This window comes from Heptranchias perlo, chromosome 18 (genome assembly GCF_035084215.1).
Source record: "Heptranchias perlo isolate sHepPer1 chromosome 18, sHepPer1.hap1, whole genome shotgun sequence".
Classification (NCBI taxonomy): domain Eukaryota; kingdom Metazoa; phylum Chordata; class Chondrichthyes; order Hexanchiformes; family Hexanchidae; genus Heptranchias; species Heptranchias perlo.
In genome coordinates, this window is record NC_090342.1 from 44,609,225 (window position 1) to 44,628,168 (window position 18,944).

General features: G+C 50.3%; 1 long non-coding RNA gene across 1 annotated transcript in view; it reads right to left on the reverse strand.

Annotated features, from left to right (window-relative positions):
• Window positions 1-8,556, reverse strand: part of LOC137335013 (uncharacterized) — a 30,243-nt gene extending 21,687 nt beyond the window's left edge. The window contains exon 1 of the long non-coding RNA XR_010966300.1: window positions 8,454-8,556. This is a non-coding gene — a long non-coding RNA (uncharacterized lncRNA). The remainder of the gene's footprint in view (window positions 1-8,453) is intronic.
• Between the last annotated feature and the right edge of the window lie 10,388 nt (window positions 8,557-18,944).

Sequence of the window (18,944 nt, forward strand, 5' to 3'; positions counted from 1 at the left end):
TCCTGCAGGCTGCACACCCACAACTCACAGGTCACACACACTGGCAGCTATTCAACCATGACAGGCACATCACCCAGACATCCTGCAGGACACTCACCGACACACTTCTCGCTTTCTAGCAGGAGAAGGTGGCACATAACAGGAGACAGCAAGTGGCAGTGGCATTTAGCCCCTCGAGCCTGTTCCACCATTCAATGAGATCAAGGTTGATCTGTGACCTAACTCCATATGCCCGCCTTAGCCCCATATCCCTTAATACCCTTTGTTAACAGAAATCTATCAATCCCGGATATAAAATTAACAATTGAGCTAGCATCAATTGCCATTTGCAGAAGAGCGTTCCAAACTTCTACCACCCATTGCATGTAGAAGCATTTCCTAACTTCACTCCTGCAAGTCCTGGCTCTAAATGTTAGCCTATGTCCCCTTGTCCTAGTATTCAAGTACAGGAGACCTCCAAAAACAGGTACAAATGCATCAGCAGCCAGAAGCAATAATCCATCCACTAACCTGTAAATCCTGCATGGTCCTTTTAAATAGCAGTGGTGGGGGGGTCCTCCAGACTGTCTAAGATATGTTCAGGCTGGTCGTGGTTAAGACAGTGCGTTGGCTGGAGCATTGAGTGCCAAAATGGTATCTATCCCTTTAAATCAGAATTGCACACTGATCTAATGCATATTACATGCTGCCGGTGTTCGTTATCTACGCCTGATGGTGTCTGGCACACGTCACGCTAGAAGCGTGCGCGCGCATTCCGGACACCATTTTGGGAACTCAGGTGGCCGCGTAGCGCCTGAAAAATTACCGCTACATGGCCGAATTTCTAGCCCCTTATCTTTAAAGCCCTCCACACTCTTGCTCCATCCTAGCTTTGGAATCGCCTAAAGCCTCATACCCGGCCATACTCCGTTCTTCTGACTTCTGCTACTTGTGTTCCCCTCTACCTCCTTCATTCCACCATAGGTGGCAGCCTTCAGCCTCCTGGGTTCCGCTCTCGAAAAACTCCTCCCTAAAACTCTCGGTCTCTCCACCTCTCGCCTTTACAAACATCCTCAAAACCCATCTTTTTCACAAAGCTTTTGATCGCCCTTCCTAATCTCTGCTTTCCATTTTCCATCTGCCAATCTGTGAAGCACTTTGGGCCTTTTTTAATCTTAAAGGTGATGCATAAATGCAAGCCGTTATCTTGCAATTGTCTTACTGATACCATTAGGTTGAAGCTTATGCAGCATCGCAACATTTCAAAAAATACATTTCTATTAAAAACTTTTGACAAGCTGCAAGGAAAGGAGTCTGTCCATCACTACATTCTCCAAAGAGGTACTGAATTCAGGGGGATAACACATATTCACTGCAGTATAAACACCCATTGGACAATATTACTACTCCAAATTGCAGCAGCAACCTATTAACATGATGCAATTGCAATAAAATTCTTCATAAATCTTTGACATCACTAATCTCGAGAGACTTAACTGTAAACTGCATGCTCCCGAATGGGATACCTAAATGCAGTCACCAATGGAGGAGTACCAGCCTCATAGTAATGAGAACTTTATAAATACAGTCTGGAGGATTTTTCATCCATTTCAAATGCATTTACTGTACTTTTTCTTCCTTCAATATAGGTTTGCAGAAAACCCGGTAAGACGCTATGCAATGTTGCTCTCAAGCAATATGGTGAAGGACCAGGTTAAAAAAAAGGCCACTAAAATGTCAAAAGGTGCTAGTGCTGCTGAGCCCCAAAGCCTCATAATCTTGATCAGCATATTCCAATGATTTGTGCTGTCAGTAGCAGGGTTTTAATTCATAGTGAACATAAGTAAATCATTCTATCAACATTAATAATCATTTGAAATTGGTCGGAAATGCCAAACTTTCCTTCTAGACTCTGAATCATCTACCTAATTGTATTTTGAAGAATGCAATGAGTAATGCGTCATTTAACCCCCTGCACACCAGTAGCTCATTTAAAAATGGGACTTTATCGGCCACTGGTTTGCAATTGTCACAGAAAAATAATCAGAATTGACCCCAAAACATCAGAATCCCATGCAATTAAAATGATCGTGACTTATTTAGTCGCCATAAACTAGTGAGGCTGTTTTAATGAGAATTTGGAAACTCTTCAACTTCTGTGGATTTTGGATGGTTGCAGCAGGTTCAGTCTATTAAATAACATGAAAGGTTCCTTGAGGGATCCCAAACATTTTAAACTGGTAGCTTGCTGTTCAACTCACAGCAATGTCAATAAGAGTTGCATTCTTCTTTGTTAAGGTGCTGTTTGTGCACCTGCATTTCCTGATGAAAATGTGTTTTGTTATTCCTGCAGGAGCACTTCAGGCCCCATAATGTTCTGAAAGAAGACATCCAAGTACTTGACAGCTCCAAGTAGCAACAAAGTGACAGAAAGATGGTGGATAATAGCTTGGAGTAGGGACATTACGTGAAATGATCAGTTAGTGACTGACAAAGTTTAGATCGAGTTACAATTGGCTGGAAAACTCTCTTCCTCAGAATGCACTTCAGTCTCCAATGCAAAGCTGATTTAAATATTTGTAAGAGTTCTTAATCACGGCCCAGGAGAAGGGGTTCAATTTGATGGTCCATCTATTAATATGCTGTGTTTTAGTGCAAAATATCACACCTTCTGAGACTCAACTGGCAAATTGGACCATATAAGAAAAAGGTGACATTTGGGAGATTCAACTGTTGGAGGTGTCGACCGTTTTCGCAGTGCACATTTTGAGCAACATCTTAAGGCGCAGAGATGTGAAGAGGCAATTTTAAAAAAATCTGACACAAGTTAGAAACAGCGGGTCCATGATCACACTGGTCTGCTCATGTTCACCTGTCAGACACTGAGGATGGTAGCAGGACCCTCAGGGACACACTTCCAGCAAACCTACGGTCCTTCCTATCAACCCTTATGCCCTCTCTGACCTCATCTTTGTCCATGACACCCACCTCCTGCTCCCTTGACCTCTTTCCCACTGAACTGCTCACCCAGCTTCCTGGCCTCCAAACTGGCTGCTTCCCTCTCTTCAGGTACTGTCCCCCTCCCTTTCAAAATTGCAGGCATCGCCCCTCCCCCCCTCCCCCCGCTTCTTAAAACCAGCCTTGACCCTTGTGTCCTTGCAAATGACCATCTCAGCTCTAATCTCCCTTTCCTCTCCAAAGTTCTTGAATGTGTCATCGCCTTCCAAATCCATGTCCATCTGTTCCGTATCTCCATGTCTGAATCTCTCCAATCAGGTTTCTGCCCCTGCCACAGCACTGGAACAGCTTTAATAAAAGTCACAAATGATACCCTCTGAGACTGTGACCATGAGGCATTTTTCCTCCTCAACCTCTCTGGAGCCTTCAACAAGGCTGACCATACTATCCTTCTCCAACACCTCTTCCCCATTGTCCTGCTCAGTGGGACTGTCCTCGCTTGGTTCTACTCTTACCTATCCAATTGTAGCCAAAGTATCCCAAGCAATGGACAACATTCCTCCCTAAATGACCTCCACTAAAAACAGATTAACTGATCATTCATCTGACATGCTCTTTGTGGGACCTTGCTCCAAGCTCCATTTACCAGTTGCATTTGGTGAGCAAAGATGCTTCCTGCAGAGGAAGGGGGAGGGTTTCACTGGTATGAAAATGAGAACATACAGAAATGTTAACCGTGTGATCAGTGGGATGGAAAACGCATCACCTCCAAAAAAATGTTTTCTCCATCACAGCTAATGTCCTGGTTCAAAAACTTCTAAATCTATCACTGCAAAAGTTGTACTTCTGTGTACTTCAGGTTTTTCCTCTTTTAATATAACTGATGGAATATTGGGATAGTTGCAACTTAAGTCATGATCAGTTCATGTGTCAATGCATTTCCATTATAACTACATCTTTTCCAATGTCATGCACGAGGCCATTAGGATTCGGTTTTCACAGAAATACAAACTAAATTGTGCAACTTGATCCCAAAACAATAATGAAAACCCTGAAATCCAATGTAACCAAAAGGAATTTAACTTATTCCATTTGCCTTGAACCAGTGGCCATATTGAGGGCGGTTTCTCAGTTGTACTTTGTTTTTTGAACTGTCGGCTACTTTTGAAGCCAGCTCGTCAGCTTTTCTGAGTTTTGTAGGTTGGAGTGTAAGGGTAGAAGCACGACACATAGACAGTAGCTGGCAATCAGGCTGCAAAAAGAATCAGCCACTTGATGAATGAAAGAATAATCATTTGCCAAATATACTTGGAGACAAACTGACCTTCAAATGGTGGAATAATTCCTTCTGTTAAATTACTGCTTTCTTTCCATTACTTTGAACATAGCAGCAAAAGGTTTTCTAGCACACTCTGTAGTCAATGATTTAAACACTTGCGTTGCCATGAGAACATCTGTGCCATGGATCAGATGTAAATAATATGACTTCAGACTCAATGTTCCTGCAGGAATCTCATTGTTCTCTTAAAAACAGCACCTTTATCTCTCAGAACATTCTTATCATTACTTCCTTGTGATGCAGCTTGCATTTATACAGTGCTTTTAACATAGAAATGAGTTTCAAGGAGCTCCACAAAGAAGGGCACAGACGCCAAGCCATAGTAGAGGAGTCAAGCGAGGTGACTGCAGGCTTATTGGAAGAAACTTGGCATCCTATTTAACCCTGAGATGAGCTTCTGATCCCATATCCTCTCCATCAGGTTCCAAAAGCTGGCATATCTCTGCCATACTGGTAGGAAGGCCCTCATACTTCCCTGAATATAGAACATGGAGGAGCAGAAATGCACCTCCCCATCCCACATTTAAAGAATACAGCCACCGCTACCACCCCTTCCACCCCCGGCCACCCTAGGTTCGATCGCAGGGCGGGGGGGGGGGGAGGATCGCAGGGCGGGGGGGGGAGGGATCGCAGGGCGGGGGGGGGAGGGATCGCAGGGCGGGGGGGGGAGGGATCGCAGGGCGGGGGGGGGAGGGATCGCAGGGCGGGGGGGGGAGGGATCGCAGGGCGGGGGGGGGAGGGATCGCAGGGCGCGGGGGGGAGGGATCGCAGGGCGCGGGGGGGAGGGATCGCAGGGCGCGGGGGGGAGGGATCGCAGGGCGCGGGGGGGAGGGATCGCAGGGCGCGGGGGGGAGGGATCGCAGGGCGGGGGGGGGAGGGGTCGCAGGGCGGGGGGGGGGAGGGATCGCAGGGCGGGGGGGGGGGGGGGAGGGATCGCAGGGCGGGGGGGGGAGGGATCGCAGGGCGGGGGGGGGAGGGATCGCAGGGCGGGGGGGGGGGAGGGATCGCAGGGCGGGGGGGGGGGAGGGATCGCAGGGCGGGGGGGGGGGGAGGGATCGCAGGGCGGGGGGGGGGGGAGGGATCGCAGGGCGGGGGGGGGGGGGAGGGATCGCAGGGCGGGGGGGGGGAGGGATCGCAGGGCGGGGGGGGGGGAGGGATCGCAGGGCGGGGGGGGGGGAGGGATCGCGGGGCGGGGGGTGGGGAGGGATCGCGGGGCGGGGGGTGGGGAGGGATCGCGGGGCGGGGGGTGGGGAGGGATCGCGGGGCGGGGGGTGGGGAGGGATCGCGGGGCGGGGGGGGGGAGAGGGATCGCGGGGCGGGGGGGGGGGAGAGGGATCGCGGGGCGGGGGGGGGGGGAGGGATCGCTGGGCGGGGGGGGGGGGGGGAGGGATCGCAGGGCGGGGGGGGGATGATCGCAGGGCGGGGGGGGAGGGATCGCAGGGCGGGGGGGGAGGGATCGCAGGGCGGGGGGGGAGGGATCGCAGGGCGGGGGGGGATGATCGCAGGGCGGGGGGGGAGGGATCGCAGGGCGGGGGGGGAGGGATCGCAGGGCGGGGGGGGAGGGATCGCAGGGCGGGGGGGGAGGGATCGCAGGGCGGGGGGGGGGGGGGAGGGATCGCAGGGCGGGGGGGGGGGGAGGGATCGCAGGGCGGGGGGGGGGGGGGGGAGGGATCGCAGGGCGGGGGGGGAGGGATCGCGGGGCGGGGGGGGGGGGATCGCGGGGCGGGGGGGGGGAGGGATCGCGGGGCGGGGGGGGGGAGGGATCGCGGGGCGGGGGGGGGAGGGATCGCGGGGCGGGGGGGGGGAGGGATCGCGGGGCGGGGGGGGGGAGGGATCGCGGGGCGGGGGGGGGAGGGATCGCGGGGCGGGGGGGGGAGGGATCGCGGGGCGGGGGCGGGGAGGGATCGCGGGGCGGGGGCGGGGAGGGATCGCGGGGCGGGGGGGGAGGGATCGCGGGGCGGGGGGGGAGGGATCGCGGGGCGGGGGGGGAGGGATCGCGGGGCGGGGGGGGAGGGATCGCGGGGGGGGGGGGGAGGGATCGCGGGGCCGGGGGGGGGGAGGGATCGCGGGGCGGGGGGGGGGGAGGGATCGCGGGGCGGGGGGGGGGAGGGATCGCGGGGCGGGGGTGGAGGGATCGCGGGGCGGGGGGGGAGGGATCGCGGGGCGGGGGGGGAGGGATCGCGGGGGAGGGATCGCGGGGCGGGGAGGGAGGGATCGCGGGGCGGGGGGGGAGGGATCGCGGGGCGGGGGGGGAGGGATCGCGGGGCGGGGGGGGAGGGATCGCGGGGCGGGGGGGGAGGGATCGCGGGGCGGGGGGGGAGGGATCGCGGGGCGGGGGGGGAGGGATCGCGGGGCGGGGGGGGAGGGATCGCGGGGCGGGGGGGGAGGGATCGCGGGGCGGGGGGGGAGGGATCGCGGGGCGGGGGGGGAGGGATCGCGGGGCGGGGGGGAGGGATCGCGGGGCGGGGGGGGAGGGATCGCGGGGCGGGGGGGGAGGGATCGCGGGGCGGGGGGGGAGGGATCGCGGGGCGGGGGGGGAGGGATCGCGGGGCGGGGGGGGAGGGATCGCGGGGCGGGGGGGGAGGGATCGCGGGGCGGGGGGGGAGGGATCGCGGGGCGGGGGGGGAGGGATCGCGGGGCGGGGGGGGAGGGATCGCGGGGCGGGGGGGGAGGGATCGCGGGGCGGGGGGGGAGGGATCGCGGGGCGGGGGGGGAGGGATCGCGGGGCGGGGGGGGAGGGATCGCGGGGCGGGGGGGGAGGGATCGCGGGGCGGGGGGGGAGGGATCGCGGGGCGGGGGGGGAGGGATCGCGAGGCGGGGGGAGGGATCGCGGGGCGGGGGGGGAGGGATCGCGGGGCGGGGGGAGGGATCGCGGGGCGGGGGGGGGAGGGATCGCGGGGCGGGGGGGAGGGATCGCGGGGCGGGGGGGAGGGATCGCGGGGCGGGGGGGAGGGATCGCGGGGCGGGGGGGAGGGATCGCGGGGCGGGGGGGAGGGATCGCGGGGCGGGGGGGAGGGATCGCGGGGCGGGGGGGGAGGGATCGCGGGGCGGGGGGGAGGGATCGCGGGGCGGGGGGGGAGGGATCGCGGGGCGGGGGGGGAGGGATCGCGGGGCGGGGGGGGAGGGATCGCGGGGGGGGGAGGGATCGCGGGGGGGAGGGATCGCGGGGGGGAGGGATCGCGGGGCGGGGGGGGAGGGATCGCGGGGCGGGGGGGGAGGGATCGCGGGGGGGGGAGGGATCGCGGGGGGGAGGGATCGCGGGGGGGAGGGATCGCGGGGGGGGGGGGGGGAGGGATCGCAGGGCGGGGGGGGAGGGATCGCAGGGCGGGGGGGGAGGGATCGCAGGGCGGGGGGGGAGGGATCGCAGGGCGGGGGGGGAGGGATCGCAGGGCGGGGGGGGAGGGATCGCAGGGCGGGGGGGGAGGGATCGCAGGGCGGGGGGGGAGGGATCGCAGGGCGGGGGGGGGGGGAGGGATCGCAGGGCGGGGGGGGGGAGGGATCGCAGGGCGGGGGGGGGGGAGGGATCGCAGGGCTGGGGGGGGGGGGGGGGGGAGGGATCGCAGGGCGGGGGGGGAGGGATCGCAGGGCGGGGGGGGGGAGGGATCGCAGGGCGGGGGGGGGGGGAGGGATCGCAGGGCGGGGTGGGGGGGAGGGATCGCAGGGCGGGGGGGGGGGGGGGAGGGATCGCAGGGCTGGGGGGGGGGGGGGGGAGGGATCGCAGGGCGGGGGGGGAGGGATCGCAGGGCGGGGGGGGGGGGGAGGGATCGCAGGGCGGGGTGGGGGGGAGGGATCGCAGGGCGGGGGGGGGGGGAGGGATCGCAGGGCTGGGGGGGAGGGATCGCAGGGCGGGGGGGGGAGGTATTGCAGGGCGGGGGGGGGAGGGATCGCGGTAGGGGGGGGTGGGGTGGGGGGAGGGAAAAAGGATCGTGGGAAGGATCATTGAAAAACAGTTATCAAAAGCAATGGTGCCAGAATCGGTCCCTGTGCCATCCCGCTACCCCTCCGTCCTTCCCTTGTTGATGCAGCTCTATTCACAACTATTTTTTTTCCTCTAATTTTAATCAATTTTCAGTCTGCCTCAGAAGCTTGCCTCCTCTTGCATGATTTCCCATCTTGTGGATTAATAGCTTAAGTGGCACAATATATTTAGATTTCAGCAAAATTTTTGATATCATACCCAAAAATAATTTCTGCTGTCAACCAGAATCCTTCATTTCCTCAAGCTCCTCCAGTAAATTTGTTCGGCAAATCCTCCCTCCCATACGTCAATGCTCACTTTCTCCTGCCGCGCCAGAGTTCCCTCAGAGTCCAGCAACTCCTCTTTCAGGAACCCTTTAATAGTTCACCCACAGCAGATGATAGGCTCACTGGCCTATAGTTTCCTGTGTCATGCCTATGACCCTTTTTAAAAGGTTGATGTTATGTTATCTCCTTTCCAATACTCAGGCACTATTCCAGTTTCTAATGGTTCCCTGAAGATAATTACATGGATTCAACAGATTTCACTAACCATTAGTTTAAAACACCCTAGTACATCTTCCTTTAACTTCCTCAGCCTATCACCTTCTTTCCATTAGTTTTAGCACTTCCTACATTCTTTCTCCCCCCTCCCCCTCCCAACACCGCACTAGAAATTTAGCTTCCGTGCTGGAGTGACTGCTGATGGCTTCCTCCATGAACACAGACAAGAAGATATATCTGCAATCTCTTAGTTGTTTGATATCAGGTCACCTGTGCAACCTTTCCCGAGCTGGACCATTTTCTTTCTCGCTTGCTGTGTCGATATTCACAGAATTGCTCGACATTTCCCATAATATTCCCTGCTATCCTAAGCTCATTTTCTATTTTAGCTCTCCTTATGATCTTCTTAACCTCCTTCCCTGTGTTTTTATACTCCCTTTATCATCAATACATCACCACACACTATAGGAACCATATCAAAGTGATAAAGATGATCTGATTGGCATTATTTTAATGTGGAGATCCCGGTGATGGACTGGGGTGTACAAATGTAAGGAATCTTACAACACCAGGTTATAGTCCAACAGTTTTATTTGAAAATCACAAGCTTTCGGAGGCTTTCTCCTTCTTCAGGTGAGTGTCGAGATTCATTGAAAATTACCGCATATATAGGGCTCGATTTTAGGATCATGTTTCCGGCGGGTTCCCAGCGGGGTGGCCCCGAAAATCCCGATATCCGGTCACGTGACCGGATCGCGACGAAATCCCGGCCACTTCCGGGTACCGCGCTGACGTGCGGGGCTGCGCGCGCAAGCCCCGCTGGTGGGAATCCCGCAGGCAATTAAAGCCAGCGGGGTTCCACTTGAGAGTACTTACCTTGCTCGTTGTGGTCAGTTAATGAGCTGAAGCAGCTGTCAAAAGAGGAAGTGTGGGATTTTCGGTTCAAGGCAGTGAGTTTCCCACACTGGGGGAAACAGTCTCCCTCCAACCAGGCGTGTTGCAGCCAGCAGCCTGTGGCAGGTGCCAAGGTGCACTCCACGGGGGAGAGCCCTCAGCCACGCAGGAGGCCACCGCGTCACATAGGGCAACCCCTGCCCTCCACCACCCCCCGCCAAGCCAGAGGACAGACCGACACGAAACCGCAGCCCCAGTCCGAGGAACCACACACCTACCCTGCACAACCCCTCAGACCAACACCTGCCAGTTGGGTGGTGTGTGGAGACCCTCGGAGGACGAAGAGCATGACCAGCACCAGCAGCCTCGCAGTCCACGCCGTCCGCCGCAGAGACGTGGATCCCCCCAACACGGTGTTGTTGCACGCCCACCTGCACAGCAGGAGGGAGGGCTACCGCAGAGAGAGACGCGTCGCAGAGGGCACTACCCTCGCCACAGGGTCCACAGACCGAGGCGCAGCTCCCCGGACATCTCCGAGCAGCAGTGCACAGGGAGGCGCAGATTCGCTCGACATGTAGTCGTGGAGATCTGCAGCGTCTTTCATGCCGAGCTGCTCCTGGCTGGCCCCAGCACCAACTGCTTACCTGTCGCTGTCAAAGTCACCACTGCCCTCCACACCTTCTCCTCCGCATCCTTCCAGGGTGCAGCCGGCTACACCGCCGATGTCTCTCAGTCGTCTGCGCGGACGAGCCCTGCAAATACACCTGCACCTACTCTGCAGTAACACGATGGGTGGCATCAGTGGTGGGTCCTCATAGTGATACCCAGGAGCGGCCATTATTGGACACAACGGACAGGATTCGCGGAGACATGGCAGTGGTGGTGTCAATATAATGTGTGCTGTTTGTTGCTCTGAAATTCAATATGGGTAACACCCATGACAAACCCTCAGACACCCTTGTGCACCCCCTTCATGCTGACGAGACGTTTGCCTTACGCTGCCTACTGCACATATGTGATGCATGCCCTGTGGCTGCAGCACAGGTGGTGGCAGGTTGAGTGAGGCTGGCCGTGAGGGAGATGCACGAGAGGGTGAGTATGGGATGGAGCAATGAGATTGTATGTGGATTGGGTTGCGTGTTAGTGGCAGGGTGAGTACTGGCGAGGTGAGTAGGTGGAGGTAAGATGAGGATGGGGTGTGAGTGGGTATGAAGGGTGATGTGACAGAATAGTGTTGGCGGTGCCGAAGGAGATGTGGGGTGGGGGCAGTGTTGTGGCAGACGGAGTGTAGGGGAAAGACTTCGTGTTCTCACTTTGGCTGACCTACTTAGGTCATTGCAGCGCTTCCTGCACTGTATGCAGGTGGGCGATATGTTGGTGGCGCAGGTGACCCCCTCTGCCACCTCGAGCCAGGCCTTCTTGGTGGCAGAGGCAGACCGCTTCCTCCCGCCCGCCGGGGGGAAGATCTGTGTCCTCCCCCTCCTCCTCACCCCATCTGATGATACCTGGGGTGAGGCATCATTAAACTGGGAGCAGCCTTCCCCCTGGGCTGCTCCATGCTGTAATTTGTCCCATTGGTTGCAGCATCTGTCAGTGGAGGACTGCCCCTTTAACTAGAGAGCCTCCAGCTGACAGATTGTACTGCGCATGCGCAGCCCGACCGACGCGCAGGCCAGCGCCGTGGACCCCGGAGGAGCAGGTAATTGATTCCTATTAGTGGGTTGCCTGCTACGATCGCGTGGGCAACCCACTAATTTCGCCGAGCGTGTTGACCACGCTCCCGGAGGACCACCCGCTGGGAACCCGCAGGCCTGCTAAATTCGGGCCCATAGTCATAGAACAATGCCTGGCGATTACAGATAATCTTTCCAACTGCCCGTTATCAAGGCCATCAAATGAATTTATTTTAAGTGCAAGAGTTAACACATTCTTTTCAAATGACATCAATTGGCGTTAAAATGACATCAATCAGAAACTCTAGACTTTTATGTACCTTAGAATGTTTCTTAGGGCATATACTTTGTCTCAAGTGTACCATTTTCTTAATTCGAGTCTGCCGAGTCTGACTAGGCAAGCCAATAAAATGGCAATTAATTCTGAGTTGGGGAGATGCAATTTGAACAACTCCCATGTCCATTAAAAGCAGAAAAAGGATGATCACATTTCTTGTGCTGTTATATACCTTCAAGTCAACAAGGGCAACCGTGCCCCTTCCCCCTTCAAAGTCCTGGATCAGGTAAAAGCATTCTTTGTAATCGGTCAAGTAGAAATCGATCCAATCCACATCCATTATCATTTAATACTAATAATCTTTCATATTGGCAGTCTCTCCGCTATGTATTCTTGTTTAACTTGATTTATTCTGTCTGGTCATCAGCCTGACAGTGGAACATGGCTGGGTGTAAGGTCTCCATGTAACCCAGGTGAGCAGAGTCTCAGGAATCTTCTCTTTAGCAGACTACAGTATATATCACTTACTGGATCTGAATGATAAATGAAGATATTACCGAGGGATTGTCTTATTTAAAAAAAAAATAGATTAGTCTCAACAGCAGCAGGGATTAAAAGAACGTGCCTGAGGTCCTTTCTTCTAACTATATCACATCCTGGTGGTGGAATCTGGATCCGTGTTGGAAGCCAGGTTGCTGACTTCTAAACTTTGGAAGTGTCCAAGTCTGTACTCTATCTGGGGGAAGGGGGAGGGAGGGTTGGGAAGGACTCACCACTAGGCTGGTGGCTTTTTTCAGTTTAAAAAGAGAAGCTATATTCTGGGGTGACAAAAAAATACTCCACTGGATTAGAAGAGAATCTCAACATTTCTTGCTTTATAGATGAGGCCTGGTGAAGGCACAAGAGTCAAGCAGAGACTTACAGAACAGTGGATTTGGTGTCCAAAATGGACAATTCTGCCTGCGTAGTTATAAAGACTAGTGTCCTGGAATTAGAGTAAAGAGGAGTCAGCCCTCGCTGAGCCTGCACACAAGGTAACAACTACAAGAAAAACAGGTTTCGGATAAAAGTATAACAAGTAGGTATTTAGGAACCGAGACCTGCACTTCTCTCACTCAAAACTTACAAACATTGATTCCATATTTATAACATCATGGGAGGGAAGATACAGTCTATTCCTTCTAATTCAAAGTCATTTAATTTGTTTATCTTTAGCACAATAAAAGGTAAGTCTGTTTTCATTAAGGTGCTCAATTTAAATTATTGATAATGTAATTCTTTGTGCAAATATTACTGAATTATCAGGAGCAGAATGTAATTACCAAATAACTTTGAAAATAACTAAATTCCAGCCCTAAGCCACTTTGAGGCAGTGTTCAAAAATAAAGCAATATATTTCGAATTAGGATGTGTTATATTTTACAAAGGAGCAGCAGTTATAGCTTTAATTACCAGTATTAATGTACAGTTAGCAGCAAATCATAACGAGTGTGTGACTTCGCCAAATTTAATTTGACTATCAGACGGCATTCCAATCTTTAATTATACTTTTGTTTGTTATAGAAAACCTCCACACTATAGGAAGACGGTTGACACAGTAGAGCGGGTGCAGTGCAGAATTCGCTAGGACGCTGCCTGGTATGAGGAAACACAAATACAAATAAAACTTTAAAATTGCGGCTGTTTTCTTTAGAGTCGAGGAGATTATGAAGTGATTTGGTAGAGGTGTTTAAAATTATGAAGGGATGGGACTAAGTAGATAGAAACAGACTGCTTCCAGTGATTAAGTGGTCCAGAACCAGGGGACCATAGATATAAGGTTAAATCAAGAGATTTAAGACAGAGAGCAGGAGAAACTTTTTTTTTTTACACATAGAGGGTTGTGAGGCTGTGGAATGCATTACCAGAGTTAGTGATTGAAGCAAAGACCATGTCAACATTTAACAACAGGTTCGATAGGTGGTTTAATGAAATAAAGGGGCATGGGAACAGGGTGGGAACATGGGATTAGAACTACTGCTCATGTGGAGGCTAGACACCAACGTGGACTGGTTGGTGTCTAGCCTCCACATGAGCAGTAGTTCTAATGACCTGTTTCTGTGTTATAATTTGTATGTAATTCTATGTAATCTTAAGCTTAGAGCTTTACTTTAACGGATAACAGCACTGGTAAAATGTACATAAAAGAATTCCTCTCATCACATCTTTAACCCAACTCTTGGCCTTTAATCAAATTAAGCCCACTGATTATAATCATCAATATTTGACAGACCTGAGGTGCATCATTTTGACTCTGCAATTCATTTAGATTTTTCCATGTTCGTTGCAGTTATTGAGAATTATCTTCCCGCAAATGGCACAAGGCCAAATTAGAGATTTGTAGGTAAGGAAGAGTGGAGTCAGCAACAGTTCTTTGCTCGTTGTATTTTTCAGCAGAATGATGAATAGATGTTGAAATAAAAAAGATGACAGTACTGGATTTTCAGCTTGATTCATTTCAAACAACTGTATAATCAGCTCTTAAATGAAGGCTTGTAAAGTTCGACTAAAGATGACAACATCTCTTGAGCAGCAGCCAACAAGCTTTCAGAATGCTGTCTTTCCAAATCAATTAATGTATTGGAAGAACTTCCTTCCTCAAAGAGTGATGAAAGTTTGAAATGATCTCTCAGGAGCGGCAGTAGAGGCAGAACCATTAGGAATGTATAAAAAGAGAGTGGATGCTATAAGGGGTGAGTTAGGATACCAGAGGAAAGAGTTTAGACAAGTCAAGTAGCCTTTTGTCAGCCGTGACTTTTTATTGTCTGTTATCTAGTGGTAGTAAACAATGATCGATTGGCAGCTCTCCTGAGGAAAAAGAGAGGTGCCTTCAGTTGGCCATTGATGGCTATTTGCCTACGAAACAAAAGTGACTGCACTTCAAAAGTAACCAATTGGCTGACAAAGCACTTTGGGACGTTCCGAGGATGTGGAAGGTTCTATATGAATCCAAGTATTTCTTTCTTTAATAGGGCCATCAATGATTCTGACTTACAGACAATAGGCTACAACCCAGAGGCACGTACGTGTATATGTCTAAACGCTTTCCACTTGTATCCTAACTCTCCCATGACAGCAGTTAGAGTGTATATTTGTGTCATTGAGTATAGCTTATGCTGGTCTTCAAATCTCCAACTCTGAGCAGTTTCTCTGAATAAACCCAAGGTTTTGACCAATGCAAGATAAAATCTAGGACCGGGATCTTTGTAATCTGTTCACAAAAATGATTTCAATACTTCTTGATTGAAGTGAAAGATATTGAACGGTTTTCTAGTTTTCACTTTGTAGCAGCTTCAAGCCTTTGTACATCTGTTATATCACAATCAGATGAAACCAAAAACTCTTCCTGTCCGCCATCAAAATAATCTTTCAGACCAAAGCACAGAGGAAACCCACGAATCAGCCAGGGTGATTATTTACACTATATATCCTTATGGCCCAAGACCAGTGAGATATGTTTGCTGCTTTTAGTTTCAGGAGTATTAACATCCCAATTTTTCTGGATTATTAAAGCTAATGTTTTTCCACATTAAATCTTTTCTGGGAGCCATCTCTCAACCCTTGGCATCAAAAGTAATGCCCGAAATCTGGTCAATCACAATTTCTAATAAGACCAGTGTCATTCTTCTAAAGCCATTGAATTAGTATCTATAACATCCATTGTACTTTTGCACAAATTGTTGAATTTCTTCCGGGAGGAGGTCAGGAAAAAGTTTCACACTCGGGAAGCTCAACTCACTGTCCAAACCCGTGGAATTATCAACTTCAGAAGACAGGGAGCTACAGCTGGATTCATTTGGTAAAGTTGGCAGCAATATTGCTAAGGGGGTCTCACCAGAGCAGTCTTCAAGGGGAGTTCGGGGTTGCTGAGCAGAGACTTAGCTGCTCCACATTCTCTCTAGACATGTTTGAAGAAGTGAGTCTCAGAGAATGCCTTTGACCAAAGGATGGTAGGCCATATATGATGCATGTGCTTCATTTGGCTCCATGTGAAGCATAGTGCGGCAGGGTTTAAATGCTCTGGAAAGATCTGCATTCCAGATCTTGAAGAGTAACCTTGCCAAGGAGGTCTGAGCAGCCTGAGGTCTGAAGTACAAATGCCAACTGCTGCAGCACATGAGGTAACAGGCTGAGTAACAGAGATGTAAGCTGGGGTCATCAGTGAACTGTATGCTGATGCCTCTATCAATGACAATATTGTGCAGTATGCAGCACACTGTCAATATTTTGGTCACCTTTTCAGGGGCATACAGGAGGCAGCCATCACAGCAGTCCAGGAATCTGACTTGTGTAAGCAGTACCCTGGTCTAGGCATGGCCCTAGAAAAGGGTGCTGATACTTAGTTCAGGCAATGGGTGGATTGTGTAGAGTTATAAACCATGGTAATAGGACATAGTCCATATTTCCCAACAACTTAGCACTGAGCCTGTTTTCCCCTTGGAAGAGCTTGGTGACATTGGATTGGTACAGAATGCATAAATCATGGCTACTCAAAAAAGAAGCAGGCATTAACACACATAATCCTAAAGTGATAGTCAGTTACCATCTGCACATTAGGAGAGTAAATACTCTTTAAATTTACATATGATACATCATTGTTAGACTGTCCCCAAATAGTCAAATGGCTACAATCAATTCCTTGAATCCTAACATACCAAACCAAGTGGTTGAAGCCTAAAAATGATGAGACTTTATCCTGCAGCAGCCAGTAAGGAAGGGACTCAGTCTGTGCCAGTTTGTAGTGACACGCATGTGAATTGTTGCAATTGACACCAACATGAAATCCATTTAAAGTGGGTACAACCTATGCAGAACACATGATGCAGCCAGTTTACTGTGGGATAAGTGGCATTTGGCTTCCAATTTTGCAATAAATACATCTCAGTCTGCCACTGTCAACACCACTTAGCATATGCAAAATGCCATTGAATCACCCCACAAAACCAGCCCAAAGCAATGTGAAAATATATAAATGCAGTACTAAAATGGAGAAAATTGGTGGTACATGTAGTTCTGCCTACCTATTGCCATCCAATCTTACAGGATTTTAAAGAGAGGGCTAGTTATAATGAACAAGTTGTAATGTAGGTTTAATGTAAAAAGACAGAGGGAAGCAAACAGTAATATAATTAGTGCTGTGATGACTAAATATAAATGGAAACTTGCAGAATCAAATTCTATGGAAAACATTAGCAAAGTTGAATTTTAATATATGCATAATGTATTCAGTCAGTGCTTAGGACAAAATGAGGAGAACACAGCTTGAAGATATTACAGGCCACTGAAACAACTAGACATCAACAGTGTCCCATTAATCGGATCTCCTAAGCAGCCATTCTAATCGTACAATGCACTGCACCTGATTCTCCAATCAAAACGCTCATCATGGGTGTAGTTAATAAAATTCATAAATTCCTTCAAAATTGCCGCCCAGATTCGTGCTGTCTGCAGCTGATGAACACGAATGCACTCACAGTGATTGTAAATTACAAATTACCTTCCGCTGTTGGAGCGCCAATGAAAACAGAATTAATCCAAATAAAGATTCACAATTATGGTAATGTTTGTGATATATATGTTAATTTTGCCTAAGCACCCTTATAAACAGTTGTTACTAATCCAGTTTATTTATCATTATAATACAAATAAATTAAGTTGGCTTTGGCATTAATTTCTTACTATCTATAGCAAGCATCGACTTATTTTATGAAAAAGAAACAAATATAGAGGGGATTACAAATACATTCAAATCTGGAGCAAATCCCAGTGAACATCAGGAATATGGCAACCCCTCTTTGTGACATGCCAAAACACAGCAGCCAGTACATACATACACACATATATATATATAAATAAATAAAAACATAGAAAATTTATGGCACAGAAGCAGGCCATTAGGTCCACCATGTCCTTGCCAGATGAAAAAGAGCGACCCAGCCTAATCCCACTTTCCAGCACTTGGTCTATAGCCTTGTAGGTTATGGCACTTCAAGTGCATATCCAAGTACTTCTTAAATGTGATGAGGGTTTCTGCCTCTACCATCGTTTCAGGTTGTGACTTCCAGACCCCCACCACCCTCTGGGTGAAAATTTTTCCTCAGCTCCCCTCTAATCCTTCCACCAATCACTTTAAATCTATGCCCCCTGGTTATTGACCTTTCTGCTAAGGGAAATAGGTCCTTCCTGTCCACTCTATCTAGGCCTCTCATAATTTTATATACCTCAATTAAATCACCCCTCAGCCTCCGATATAGACACACTCATATATATATATATATATATATATATACACACACACACACACAGTCTAAACTACACTAAAAGATAAAAAAAGACAGTTCTAAAGTATAACCAGTCCTGCAAGCCCACAGCAATTACACTCTGAAACTCATGATGTGGAGATGCCGGTGATGGACTGGGGTTGACAATTGTAAACAATTTTACAACACCAAGTTATAGTCCAGCAAAATAAAATTGCTGGACTATAACTTGGTGTTGTAAAATTGTTTACAACTCTGAAACTCAACAATTCTCTGTTATTATGCAGGGCCAAATACCCCAGACCAATTAGACTAGGCTTTATACATTCTGAGCTAGGAACTTGACCAGTTTGTCACAATTACAGTCAAATAAGTACAAATGCATCCTGTAAACAATTATATCCATATGAGTCACTTAATAGGATCCAGGGGAAATGTTCTATTATAATTAGTTACACTCATGAGTCCCTTAAATGATCTCATTACATAACAGAACATAGAGCTATAATTAATTGGAGCACCCGTAACTAAAGAAAAAGATCAGTTTTTACCTGAATGTTTTCACCATACACAGTTTGCTAACAAAACTGATAACAGATCCCTGAGCTGAGTTCTAGGTCAGTAATCTGATCGAGGACCCCAAAGGTTCACTTTTAGCTGCCTGAAGCAAAATTCAGCCAGAGGCGTCTCTAACATTGCATAATACTATCCATGTTATGTACTGTATCTCCTTAACATAGTGAAATACTTGGAAAGAGAGGTTAAATTTGGGTTCCAATTTATTACTGGTGGTGGAAGATCTCTTTCTGCTTAAAAAACACACAACTGAAGTGGATATGAGTAAGAAATAAAGAAAACTTCAAATGCTGGAAATACACAGAAGTACCTAAGAAGAGAAAGGGAGATTTGCATTTCATGTGTGGCCTTTTATCAGAACTGACCAGTTAACCTGCTGTGCATTTTTTTTTGATTTTCACATACTGATCCTAGCCTGACATGAAACAAAATTAAAATAAAAAAAAACAAATCCAAGAAATCATGAGAGATTGATGGCACAAATAGTG